This window comes from Pleuronectes platessa, chromosome 13 (genome assembly GCF_947347685.1).
Source record: "Pleuronectes platessa chromosome 13, fPlePla1.1, whole genome shotgun sequence".
Taxonomy (NCBI): domain Eukaryota; kingdom Metazoa; phylum Chordata; class Actinopteri; order Pleuronectiformes; family Pleuronectidae; genus Pleuronectes; species Pleuronectes platessa.
Window position 1 is genome coordinate 25,823,968 of NC_070638.1, and position 14,921 is coordinate 25,838,888.

Genomic DNA, 14,921 nt, shown 5'->3' on the forward strand with positions numbered 1-14,921 from the left:
CCATTAAACTAATGGGCCTGAAAGATGAACAACTGGTTGGTGATTTGTCAGGTTTTAGTATCACAGTTATCATAGCTAATCTTAGCGATGGTGGAAGAGTTCCTGTTTTATATGATTCGTTAAACATATCTAATAAAGGTTGCGCAAGTTTCTGTTTAAACTTCTTATAAAATTCTATAGGTATCCCGTCGGGACCAGGTGCTTTCCCACTATTCATACTGCTCATGGCGTCATAAAGATCTTCAACTGTTAATGTCCCGTCCAGTGCCTCCTTTTCATCTTCAGATAAGCTCTGGAACCGAAGCTGATCGAGAAATGCTTGTTGTTGTGTAGCTCCTGCATATTCTGATTTGTACAATAGTTCATAAAAGTTTCTGAAGGTAGCATTAATTTCAATTGGGTCTGTTGTTAAATCGCCTGACGTTGTCTTTATACTATTAATTGTTCTTTCGGCTTGCATTTTCTTAACCCGCCAAGCCAATAGTTTGCTTGGCTTTTCACCCTGATCATAGTATGCTTGCTTGGTCCATAAAAGGTTTTTAGCAACCTTGTCAGTTGTGAGTTTATTGTATTTAGCTCTCATTACTGTTAATTGTTGCTGTTTGTCCTCGTCATTATTCTCATAAAGATCTAATTCCAGTGTTTTAATCTGTCCCTCCAATGTTTGCATTTCCTTTTTATTCTTTTTAGTCTTTGAGCTTGTATATTTAATAACTTCTCCCCTTATATATGCCTTGAATGCTTCCCACCTTACACTGGCGGTTGTTTCATCCGTGTTTAGTAGGAAATAGTTATCTATGCAGGCTCCTATGAATTTAAGAAAGGATGGATCCTGTAACCAATATATCTGGAACCTCCATCTTTGAGAATGTTGAGCAAACATGCCTAAGCATATTTCCATTGAGGCAGCTGCATGATCACTAATCACTATGCTGTCATACCAGCAGTTTGTGACATTAACAAGCAGTTCAACAGATATTAGGAAATAATCAATACGTGAATACGTTTTATAAGTAGAAGAGTGACAGGAAAAATCTTTTTTGTTTGGATTTTTTTCTCTCCATACATTGACTAGCCTTAGATCTCTTATGAATTCAGTCAGTTTTTTCCTTGTCTGTATGTGCGAGGTATCAGTTCCAGTAAGTCGATCCATTACTGGGTCTAACGTACAATTAAAGTCCCCCCCCGAAAATATAGAGGCCTTCTAAGGTAGACACAGTCAACAGTAATTTTTCAAAGAAGGACGGCATGTCCTCGTTAGGACCATAAATATTAATTAGATTAACTTTATGTGACATAATGTTTACTTGTGCAATCACATATCTACCAGTTGGATCTTGAATAGTTTGAGTAATTTGGAATGGAACGGACTTGTGTACGAGGATAGCAACACCTCGAGCATAATTATTATAAGAGAAAATCACTTGGCCTGGCCATCTTTTTTTTAAACAAGGTATATCAGAGGCCATCAAATGGGTTTCTTGTAAGAAAACAATTTTAGACCTGAGATGTTTCAACCTATTTATAACTTGTTTCAATTTAGTCAATTTTTTAAGCCCCCTAACATTCCAACTAGTGATCTTAATTTCGGAAATTATTCACAGACATAGTTTTTTGTCATCGATAACACCTTCTGACATCCTGGTGAGGTTGTAAAAGTTGCTGATTCTGCCAAAACCATACACAAAAATATAACACACATTGGGAGAGGAAGAGAAAAAACACAAGAACAATTACAACAGTAATAACCAAAACGAGAAAAAATCCAATACCACCCTCTGGCATTTCCACTGAAATGGCTTCCCACACCCCCTTCAATAAACCAGCTCTGAAGGATGCTGATCCTCTAATACTGAGGAGCAGCTAGTCCACGTGCCCTTGACCCTGGACAGAACAGCTATGAGTCCAAACAACCCTAATGTCTCGTATTTTAACATTAACCCCTTTCTCTGTATTCAGTTAAAGCCAACCCTGTTCGTGAAATAATAAAACGATTGATTGCATTAAACAATGCTGTACCAGAAGTAACGTTGGCTTATGTGTTGCACCACAGAAAATAATAAAATAAGATAATTTAGCAAAATTATCCTGATTTAAATTTTTTATCATATTAACTATTTGAATTTCTGACCCCACCTAAAAGTCTGAACCGATCTTTATTTTTCCAGTATAACATTTAGTAACACTAACACAAAGAAACAGTCTTTATAAGACTCTGTATATCGTTTATGATACCTGACTCAACTGTTGTTTTCCTTCTTGGTGCGTTCAATGTCCGTCGTAACTTCAGGAACTGTGCATCACGTCCGTACGGTCTGTACAGTGTTTATGCAGGTCGTGTCATGCCTTGGTGGAACTTCTCGGCTTCTTGCGGTGTTGAAAAGAGATGAATTCTTCCATTGTGAAGCACCCTCAGCTTACATGGATTGTGATGAAATCCACGAAAGTTTCCCGTGTCCACAAACTGCTTCACAACCGGGGCAAATTCTCGCCGAATGCGGACCGTTTCTGCAGACAGATCCTGAGAGAAAGAAAGCTTGCCGTCGTCGTGCATGATTTCTCGCTTCTTTGCTTCGCGATACACAAATTCCTTCTCCTGGAGCCTCAAAAAGCGGACAAGAACTGCTCGGCTCTGGTTAGGTTTGGCCGGTGCCAGTGTGCGATGAGCTCGCTCCAAAGTGAAAGTTTTATCAGGACAGCCAAGCCATCGCGGTAACATGTCATTGACAAAGTCGAAGAGTGGCTTATTTCCTAAGCTCTTTCATGTAGACCAAAAATCTGCAGGTTTTCTCTTCTGCCTCGATTTTCCAAATCTACTGTTTTTGATTCAAGATAGGCAATTATTTTAGTGGCTGAGGCGAGTACCTCTTGAGTGTGCTGCAGCCTGTCTTCTGTTGTTGCTACACGTGTTTCTGCCTCTCCGATACGCGTTGCATTTGCAGCCACGTCCTGTTCCACGTCTGAAAGTTTACCTTCAATCGCCACAATTGAGTTTGCCACATCCGACAAACGGTTATCAATGTTGTCCAGTTTCGATCCAAAGTCCGAGCGGAGGGACTTCAGCTCTGCCAGAACATCAGATATATTAGCCATGCTGTTAGCTTCAGTACCCACCGTCGTCACTGCCGGAGAAGTTGTTGCCTCGACGATAGTTGCTTTGCGTGCTCTGGTGAAAATATCGTAGGGTTTCGATTCGGATGATCCTGACATATCAAGAGGCGCTCTGTTTGCTCGAAAATTATCGGTGCATTTGTGGGGTTTTTCTAAAGTTTTAGTTCGGTTGTGTGGAGCTTCCAGGCTACGCCGCCATCTTGATCCGGTCCTCCGAGAACTCCGCTGGGACATTTCTAGGCATTCTTGATATAATGTAAAGTGCCTACAAGTGTCCCTTGTCATTTTGTTACATAATACAAAGAGTGAGACATTTCTGGGCATTTTTCAGCACTCAAGGTGGGGCTTCAGAGTGGGTCCCCGGGCTTGGCTGGTGCTGGAGAATTTTTTCTCCCATGTATTTCATTTTTCCCTAACAAAACGTGTGGGACATTTCAAGGCATTTTTGCTATAATGTAAAGTGCCTACAAGTGTCCCATGTATTATAATTTTTTTTTTAACCTAACACAAAGAGTGAGACATTTCTAGTTATTTTTCAGCACTCAGGGTTGGGCTTTAGAGTGGGTCCCCGGGCTTGGCTGGTGCTGGAGAATTCTGTCTCCCATGTATTGTATTTTTCCCTAACAAAAAATTTGGGACATTTCGAGGCATTCTTGCTGTAATGAAAAGTGCCTAAAAGTGTCCCAAGTATTTTTTTTTTTTTAGTTTTTACCTAACACAAAGAGTGAGACATTTCTAGGAATTTTTCAGCACTCAGGTTGGGGCTTCAGAGTGGGTCTCGGGCTTGGCTGGTTCTGGAGAATTTTTTCTACCATGTATTGTATTTTTCTCTAACAAAACATTTGGGACATTTCTAGGCATTCTTGCTATAATGTAAAGTGCCTACAAGTGTCCCATGTAATTTTTTACATAACACAAAGAGTCAGACATTTCTAGGCATTTTTCAGCACTATGGGTGGGGCTTTAGAGTGGCTCCCCAGGCTTGGCTGGTGCTGGAGAATTTATTCTCCCATGTATTTCATTTCTCCCTAACAAAACATTTCAGACATTTCTAGGCATTCTTGCTATAATGTAAAGTGCCTAAAAGTGTCCCATGTATTTTTTATTTGTTTTAACCTAACACAAAGAGTGAGACATTTCTAGGCATTTTTCAGCACTCAGGGTGGGGCTTTAGAATGGGTCCCCGGGCTTGGCTGGTGCTAGAGAATTGTTTCTCCCATGTATTTCATTTTTCCCTAACATAACGTGTGGGACATTTCTAGGCATTGTTGATATAATGTAAAGTGCCTACAAGTGTCCCATGTCATTTTGTTACATAATACAAAGAGTGAGACATTTCTGGGCATTTTTCAGCACTCAGGGTGGGGCTTCAGAGTGGGTCCCCGGGCTTGGCTGGTTCTGCAGAATTTTTTCTACCATGTATTTCATTTTTCCCTAACAAAACGCGTGGGACATTTGTAGGCATTTTTGCTATAATGTAAAGTGCCTATGAGTGTCCCAGGTATTATAATTTTTTTTTTTAACCTAACACAAAGAGTGAGACACTTCTAGTTATTTTTCAGCACTCACGGTTGGGCTTTAGAGATGCTCCCCAGGCTTGGCTGGTGCTGGAGAATTTTTTCTCCCATGTATTTCATTTTCCCCTAACAAAACATTTCGGACATTTCTAGGCAATCTTGCTATAATGTAAAGTGGCTAAGAGTGTCCCATGTATTGTTCTTTTTTTTTTTACCTTACACAAAGAGTGAGACATTTATAGGCAATTTTCAGCTCTCAAGGTGGGGCTTTAGAGTGGGTCCCTGGGCTTGGCTGGTTCTGCAGAATTTTTTCTACCATGTATTTCATTTTTCCCTAACAAAACATGTGGGACATTTCTAGGCATTTTTGCTATAATGTAAAGTGCCTACGAGTGCCCCATGTATTTTTTTAACTAACACAAAGAGTGAGACATTTCTAGGCATTTGTCTGCACTCAGGGTGGGGCTTTAAAGTGGGTCCCCGGGCTTGGCTTGTGCTGGAGAATTCTTTCACCCATGTATTGTATTTTTCCCTAACAAAACATTTGGGACATTTCTACGCTTTCTTGCTGTAATGAAAAGTGCCTACAAGTGTCCCAAGTGTTTTTTTGTTTTTAGGGCTTTAGATTGGGTCCTTGGGCTTGGCTGGTGCTGGAGAATTTTTTCTCCCATGTATTTCATTTTCCCCTAACAAAACATTTCGGACATTTCTAGGCATTCTTGCTATAATGTAAAGTGGCTACAAGTGTCCCATGTATTTTTTTACATAACACAAAGAGTGAGACATTTCTAGGCAATTTTCAGCAATCAGGGTTGGGCTTTAGAGATGCTCCCCAGGCTTGCCTGAAGCTGGAGAATTTTTTATCCCATGTACTTCATATTTCCCTAACAAAACATTTCGGACATTTCTAGGCATTCTTGCTCGAATGTAAAGTGCCTACAAGTGTCACATGTATTATTATTATTTTTTTACCTAACACAAAAAGTGAGACATTTATAGGCAATTTTCAGCACTCAGGTAGGGGCTTTAGAGTGGGTCCCTGGGCTTGGCTGGTTCTGGAGAATTTTTTCTACCATGTATTGTATTTTTCCCTAAAAAAAAATTTGGGACATTTCTAGGCATTATTGCTATAATGTAAAGTGCCTACAAGTGTCCCATGTATTTTTTTACATAACCCAAAGAGTGAGACATTTATAGGCAATTTTCAGCACTCAGGGTGGGGCTTTAGAGTGGGTCCCTGGGCTTGGCTGGTGCTGGAGATTTTTTTTTACCATGTATTGTATTTTTCCCGAACAAAACATTTGGGACATTTCTAGGCATTCTTGTTGTAATGAAAAGTGCCTGCTAGTGTCCTAAGTATTTTTTTTTTTTAGTTTTTACCTAACACAAAGAGTGAGAGAGTGAGACATTTCTAGGCATTTTTCAGCACTCAGGTTGGGGCTTCAGAGTGGCTCCCCGGGCTTGGCTGGTTCTGGAGAATTTTTTCTACCATGTATTGTATTTTTCCCTAAAAAAACATTTGGGACATTTCTAGGCATTCTTGTTATAATGAAAAGTGCCTACAAGTATCCCATGTATTATTTTATTTTTTTTACCTAACACAAAGAGTGAGACATTTATAGGCAATTTTCAGCACTCAGGTTGGGGCTTTAGAGTGGGTCCCTGGGCTTTGCTGGTGCTGGAGAATTTTTTCTCCCATGTATTGTATTTTTCCCTAACAAAACATTTGGGACATTTCTAGACATTCTTGCTATAAAGTAAAGTGCCTACAAGTGTCCCATGTATTTTTTTACATAACACAAAGAGTGAGACATCTCTAGTTAATTTTCAGCTCTCAGGGTGGGCTTTAGAGATGCTCCCCAGGCTTGGCTGGTGCTGGAGAATTTTTCTCCCCTATATTTCATTTTTCCCTAACAAAACATTTCGGACATTTCTAGGCATTCTTGCTATAATGTAAAGTGCCTACAAGTGTCCCATATATATATATATATTTTTCAACCTAACACAAAGAGTGAGACATTTCTAGTTATTTTTCAGCACTCAGGGTTGGGCTTTAGAGATGCTCCCCAGGCTTGGCTGGTGCTGGAGAATTTTTCTCCCCTATATTTCATTTTTCCCTAACAAAACATTTGGGACATTTCCAGGCGTTTTTGCTATAATGTAAAGTGCCTACAAGTGTCCCATGTATTTTTTTTACATAACACAAAGAGTGAGACATTTCTAGTTATTTTTCAGCACTCAGGGTTGGGCTTTAGAGATGCTCCCCAGGCTTGGCTGGTGCTGGAGAATTTTTTCTACCATGTATTGTATTTTTCCCGAACAAAACATTTGGGACATTTCTAGGCATTTTTGCTACAATGTAAAGTGCCTACCAGTGTCCCATGTATTTTTTTTACCTAATTCAAAGAGTGGGACATTTCTAGGAATTTTTCAACACTCAGGGTGGGGCTTTAGAGTGGGTCCCCTGGCTTGGCTGGTGCTGGAGAATTTTTTCTACCATGTATTGTATTTTTCCCTAACAAAACATTTGGGACATTTCTAGGCATTCTTGCTATAATGTAAAGTGCCTACACGTGTCCCATGTATTTTTTTACATAACACAAAGAGTGAGACATTTCAAGGCATTTTTGCGATCATGTAAAGTGCCTGCAAGTGTCCCATGTATTTTTTTACCTAACACAAAGAGTGAGACATTTCTAGTTATTTTTCAGCACTCAGGGTTGAGCTTTAGAGATGCTCCCCTGGCTTGGTTGGTGCTGGAGAATTTTTTCTCCCATGCATTTCATTTTTCCCTAACAAAACATTTCGGACAATTCTAGGCATTCTTGCTATAATGTAAAGTGCCTACAAGTGTCCCATGTATTATTTTTTTTTTTTTTACCTAACAAAAAGAGTGAGAAATTTCTAGGCATTGTTCAGCAGTCAGGGTGAGGCTTTAGAGTGGGTCCCCGGGCTTGGCTGGTGATGGAGAATTGTTTCTCCCATGTATTGTATTTTTCCCTAACAAAACATTACGGACATTTCTAGGCATTCTTGCTATAATGTAAAGTGCCTACAAGTGTCCCATGTATTATAATTTTTTTTCTACCTAACACAAAGAATGAGACATTTATAGGCAATTTTCAGCACTCAGGGTGGGGCTTTAGAGTGGGTCCCCCGGCTTGGCTGCCAAGCCATGTATTGTATTTTTCCCTAACGAAGCATTTGGGACATTTCTAGGCATTCTTGCTATAATGTAAAATGCCTACAAGTGTCCCATGTATTTTTTTACCTAACTCAAAGAGTGAGACATTTCTAGGCATTGTTCAGCAGTCAGGGTGGGGCTTTAGAGTGGGTCCCCGGACTTGGCTGGTGCTAGCGAATTTTTTCTCCCATGTATTTCATTATTCCCTAACAAAACATTTCAGACATTTCTAGGCATTCTTGCTATAATGTAAAGTGCCTACAAGTGTCCCATGTAGTTTTTTTACCTAACAAAAAGAGTGAGACATTTCTAGGCATTTTTCAGCACTAAGGGTGGGGCTTTAGAGTGGGTCCCCGGGCTTGGCTGGTGCTGGAGAATTTTTTCACCCATGTATTGTATTTTTCCCTAACAAAACATTTGGGACATTTCTAGGCATTCTTGCTATAATATAAAGTGCCTACAAGTGTCCCATATATATATATTTTTATTTTACCTAACACAAAGAGTTAGACATTTGTAGGGATTTTTCAGCAATCAGGGTGGGGCTTTAGAGTTACTCCCCGGGCTTGGCTGGTGCTGGAGAATTTTTTCTACCATGTATTGTTTTTTTTACCTAACAAAACGTGTGGGACATTTCTAGGCATTTTTGCTATAATGTAAAGTGCCTACAAGTGTCCCATGTCATTTTTTTACATAACACAAAGAAAGAGACATTTCTAGGCATTTGTCAGCACTCAGGGTTGGGCTTTAGAGTTGCTCCCCAGGCTTGGCTGGTGCTGGAGAATTTTTTCTACCATGTATTGTATTTTTCCCTAACAAAACATTTGGGACATTTCTAGGCATTCTTGCTATAATGTAAAGTGCCTACAAGTGTCCCATGTAGTTTTTTTACCTAACAAAAAGAGTGAGACATTTCTAGGCATTTTTCAGCACTAAGGGTGGGGCTTTAGAGTGGGTCCCCGGGCTTGGCTGGTGCTGGAGAATTTTTTCACCCATGTATTTCATTTTTCAATAACAAAACATTTGGGAGATTTCTAGGCATTCTTGCTGTAATGTAAAGTGCCTACAAGTGTCCCATGTCATTTTTTTAAATAACACAAAGAGTGAGACATTTCTAGGCATTTTTCAGCCCTCAGGGTGGGGCTTTTGAGTGGGTCCCATGGCTTGGCTGGTGCTGGAGAATTTTTCTACCATGTATTGTATTTTTCCCTAACAAAACATTTGGGACATTTCTAGGCATTCTTGCTATAATGTAAAGTGCCTACAAGTGTCCCATGTCATTTTTTTAACTAACACAAAGAGTGACACATTTCTAGGCATTTTTCAGCACTCAGGGTTGGGCTTTAGAGTGGGTCCCCGGGCTTGGCTGGTGCAGGAGAATTTTTTCTACCATATATTATATCTTTCCCTAACAAAACGTGAGGGATAATTCTAGGCATTTTTGCTATAATGTAAAGTGCCTACAAGTGTCCTATATATATTTTTTTTTTTATTTTACCTAACACAAAGAGTTAGACATTTGTAGGGATTTTTCAGCAATCAGGGTGGGGCTTTAGAGTTACTCCCCGGGCTTGGCTGGTGCTGGAGAATTTTTTCTACCATGTATTGTTTTTTTTCCCTAACAAAACGTGTGGGACATTTCTAGGCATTTTTGCTATAATGTAAAGTGCCTACAAGTGTCCCATGTCATTTTTTTACATAACACAAAGAAAGAGACATTTCTAGGCATTTGTCAGCACTCAGGGTTGGGCTTTAGAGTTGCTCCCCAGGCTTGGCTGTTTCTGGAGAATTGTTTCTCCCATGTATTGTATTTTTCCCTAACAAAACGTGTGGGGCATTTCTAGGCATTTTTGCTATAATATAAAGTGCCTACAAGTGTCCCATATATATATATATATTTTTTTTTTTACATAATACAAAGAAAGACATTTGTAGGGATTTTTCAGCACTCAGGGTGGGGCTTTAGAGTTACTCCCCGGGCTTGGCTGGTGCTGGAGAATTTTTTCTACCATGTATTGTTTTTTTCCCTAACAAAACATTTGGGCCATTTGTAGGCATTCTTGTTATAATATAAAGTGCCTACGAGTGTCCCATGTCATTTTTTTACATAACACAAAGAAAGAGACATTTCTAGGCATTTGTCAGCACTCAGGGTTGGGCTTTAGAGTTGCTCCCCAGGCTTGGCTGTTTCTGGAGAATTGTTTCTCCCATGTATTGTATTTTTCCCTAACAAAACGTGTGGGGCATTTCTAGGCATTTTTGCTATAATATAAAGTGCCTACAAGTGTCCCATATATATATATATATTTTTTTTTTTACATAATACAAAGAAAGACATTTGTAGGGATTTTTCAGCACTCAGGGTGGGGCTTTAGAGTGGGTCCCCGGGCTTGGCTGGTGCTGGAGAATTTTTTCTACCATGTATTGTTTTTTTCCCTAACAAAACATTTGGGCCATTTGTAGGCATTCTTGTTATAATATAAAGTGCCTACGAGTGTCCCATGTATTTTTTTTCCTAACACAGAGTGAGACATTTCTAAGCTTTTTTTCATCAATCAGAGTGGGCTTTTAGCGTGGGTTCCCGGGCTTGGCAGGTGCTGGAGAATTTTTCTTCCATGTATTGTATTTTACCCTAGCAAAACATGTGGGAGGATGTGCGCCGCAGGATGTGCGCCCCAGAGGATGTGCGCCCCACAGGATGTGTTTGCACAGTTTTTTTATAAAGTTGATTTAAATATTTCTTTTTAATTTTAAATATTTTTTTTATTTAATGTGCGCAGCAGAATGTGCGCCGCAGGATGTGCACCGCAGGATATGCGCCCCAGAGAATGTGCGTGCACAGTTTTTTATTTTATTTTATTTAAATAATTTTTTTTAATTTTAAATATTTTTTTGATTCATGAGAGCAGCAGGAAGTGCGCTGCAGGATGTGCCCTGCAGGATGTGCGCCGCAGCATGTGCTCCCCACAGGATTTGCACCCCACAGGATGTGCAAGCACAGCTTTTTTATTAATTTGATTTAAATTTTTTTTTTTAATTTTAAATATTTTTTTTATTTATGTGCGCCGCAGGATGTGCGCCCCACAGAATTTGCGCCCCACAGGATGTGCAAGCACAGTGTTTTTATTAATTTGATTTTTAAAAAAAATTGTAAAAATATTTTAATATTATTTGTATTCATGTGCGCAGTAGGATGTGCGCTGCAGGATGTGCGCCCCACAGAATTTGCGCCCCAAAGGATGTGCAAGCACAGTTTTTTTATTAATTTGATTTAAAAAAAAAATTGTAATTTTTTTTAATATTATTTTTATTTATGTGCGCAGCAGGTTGTGCAACGCGTGATGTGCGCCCCAAAGAATTTGTGCCCCACAGGATGTGCAAGCACAGTTTTTTTATTAATTTGATTTAAATATGTTTTTTTTTGTAAAAATGTTTTAATATTATTTGTATTTATGTGCGCAGCAGGATGTGCGCTGCAGGATGTGCACCCCACAGTATATGCGCCCCACAGGATGTGCAAGCACAGTTTTTTTATTAATTTGATTTAAATATTTTTTTTTGTAAAAATGTTTTAATATTATTTTTATTTATGTGCACAGGAGGATGTGCGCCGCAGGATGTGCGCCCCACATAATTTGCACCCCACAGGATGTGCAAGGACAGTTTTTTTATTAATTTGATTTAAATATTTTTTTTTGTAAAAATGTTTTAATGTTATTTTTATTTATATGCGCAGCAGGATGTGCGCTGCAGGATGTGCGCCCCACAGAATTTGCGTCCCACAGGATTTGCAAGCACAGTTTTTTTATTAATTTGATTAAACATTTTTTTTTTGTAAAAATGTTTTAATATTATTTTAATTTATGTGTGCAGCAGGATGTGCGCCCCACAGAATTTGCGCCCCACAGGATGTGCAAGCACAGTTTTTTTATTAATTTGATTTTTTAAAAAAAATTGTAAAAATGTTTTAATATTATTTGTATTTATGTGCGCAGCAGGATGTGCGCCCCACAGGATGTGCAAGGACAGTTTTTTTATTAATTTGATTTTAAAAAAAAAATTGTAAAAATGTTTTAATATTATTTGTATTTATGTGTGCAGCAGGATGTGCGCCGCAGGATGTGCGCCCCACAGAATTTGTGCCCCACAGGATGTGCAAGCACAGTTTTTTTATTAATTTGATTTAAATATTTTTTTTGTAAAAATGTTTTAATATTATTTTTATTTATGTGCGCAGCAGGATGTGTGCCGCAGTATGTGCGCCCCACAGAATGTGCGGCCCATAGGATGTGCAAGCACCGTTTTTTTATTAATTTGATTTAAATATTTTTCTTTGTAAAAATGTTTTAATATTATTTTTATTTATGTGCACAGCAGGATGTGCGCTGCAGGATGTGCGCCCCACAAAATTTGCGCCCCACAGGATGTGCAAGGACAGTTTTTTTATTCATTTGATTTAAATATTTTTTTTTGTAAAAATGTTTTAATATTATTTGTATTTATGTGTGTAGAAGGATGTGCGCCGCAGGATGTGCGCCCCACAGAATTTGTGCCCCACAGGATGTGCAAGCACAGTTTTTTTATTAATTTGATTTAAATATTTTTTTTGTAAAAATGTTTTAATATTATTTTTATTTATGTGCGCAGCAGGATGTGCGCCGCAGTATGTGCATGTGCGCCGCAGTATGTGCGCCCCACAGAATGTGCGGTCCATAGGATGTGCAAGCACCGTTTTTTTATTAATTTGATTTAAATATTTTTCTTTGTAAAAATGTTTTAATATTATTTTTATTTATGTGCACAGCAGGATGTGCGCCGCAGTATGTGCGCCCCACAGAATGTGCGGCCCATAGGATGTGCAAGCACAGTTTTTTTATTAATTTGATTTAAATATTTTTTTTTGTAAAAATGTTTTAATGTTATTTTTATTTATGTGCGCAGCAGGATGTGCGCTAGAAGATGTGAGCCCCACATAATTTGCGCCCCACAGGATTTGCAAAAACTGTTTTTTTATTAATTTGATTTTAATATTATTTTTATTTATGTGCGCAGCAGGATGTGCGCTGCAGGATGTGCGCCCCACAGAATTTGCGCCCCACAGGATGTGCAAGCACAGTTTTTTTATTAACCCTCCTGATGTTTTTGGGTCCAATTGACCCAGGTTTGGTGAGCTAGACCCCAGGAGGGATGAATTACACCCCAGGAGGGATGAATTAGACCCCAAGTGGGCTGAAGTAGACCCCAGTTGGGGTCTAGTAGACCCCCAAGTGGGGTGAAGTAGTCCCCAGTTGGGGTCTAGTAGACCCCAGCTGGGGTTGATTAGACCCCAGCTGGGGTTGATTAGACCCCATGGAAAAGATAAAGCTGCGTCCAAATTCCCGCGTCAAACACACTTACCAACCATGTCATTCAATCCGTACGTCAGGCTCGAACGATTGAAACAGATATTTCCCTCGGATATCTCCTTTCAGCCTGAAGAGGAGGCACGAGCGAAAGACAGAGAAGCAGACGGAGAACCAGATGGAGTACCAGACTGGGAAAAAGACAGAGACGACCTGGAGGACGATGACGAAGACAAAGACAGTGACTACCACCCAGTGTCATCCTCGGACGAAGAAAGAGAGACCTTCAACTCAAAAAACGGGGAAATAATCTGGTCTTCGACGGCGTACGACGAGCGGTAAGCTGCTGCTCCTCCACTGTTGATATGGCTGTGAGCGGGCTCTCTCTGGGCCCAACGATGCAAGCGAAGTATGGCGCCGGTGACATAGCCTCGACGTTCAGCCTGTTCATCACGCCAATGTTAGAGGACATCATCCTGGAGAATACGAACCGGGAGGGTTGTCGAAAATACGGTGATGAATGGAGAGGGATGTATGAGGTCGACCTGCGTGTCTACATAGGGCTGCTGATCTTAGCGGGCGTGTACAGGTCCCGAGGAGAGGCCGCCGCCAGTCTCTGGCACCCCGAAAACGGCAGGGCCATATTTCGTGCCACCATGCCCCTAAAACAATTCCACACCTACTCCAGACTGCTGCGCTTCGACGACCGCGAGACGAGACCCAGGAGACGAGCCAGCGACAAATTAGCTGCCATAAGAGAAGTGTGGGACTTGTGGGTGTCGCAGTTACCCTGTCTCTACAACCCAGGGCCCGAAGTGACCGTGGATGAGCAACTGGTTCCGTTCAGAGGCCGGTGTCCTTTCCGTCAGTACATGCCAAGCAAGCCGGCGAAATATGGGATCAAGTCGTGGGTGGCCTGCGATTCAAAATCCAGCTACGCTTGGAACATGCAAGTATACACCGGAAAGCCGGACCAGGAACACCCAGAACGGGGCTTGGGGTTGCGGGTAGTGCTCGATGTAACGGAGGGACTACACGACCGTAACGTCACGTGCGACAATTATTTCACCTCCTACGAACTCGCCCAGCAGCTGCTGGAGAGAAATCTCACCCTGGTCGCCACAGTACGGAGGAACAAGCCCTGGCTCCCACGCGGGCTGGTCACAGTCAGGGGAAGGGAGGCCTTATCCTCCAAGTTTGCATTCACGCCCAGTGCCACTCTTGTCTCTTACTTCCCGAAGAAAAACAAGAACGTGTTGCTCATGAGCACGCTGCACACCAAGGCCGACGTCAGCGTCCGCCCGGACAAGAAACCGGTCATCATTCTAGACTACAACCGCAGCAAAGGTGGCGTGGACAACCTGGACAAGGTGGTCGGAACATACAGCTGCAGGAGGATGACCGCACGCTGGCCGTTGGTGATATTTCACAACATGATCGACGTCTCCTCCTACAACGCATTCGTCATATGGAGAGAGCTATACCCAGACTGGATGCAGGGAAAGCTGAACAAGTGGAGATTTTTCCTGGAGGAGCTGGGAAAGGCTCTCGTTTCTTCCTTCATAGAACAGAGAGAGCGTATCCCCCGCACTGAAGCGTCCATTGCGGTTGTGAAGGCTGTGAAAGCCGCCGCCTCACCAAGACCTGCAGGTCCCATATCATCCATGGAGCATCCCCCAGCAGCAGCAGCACCCCCAGCAGCAGCAGCAGCATCAGCAGCCGGAGAAGAAGCCCCGCTCAGGGACAACAAGAGGAAGAGGAAGAGAT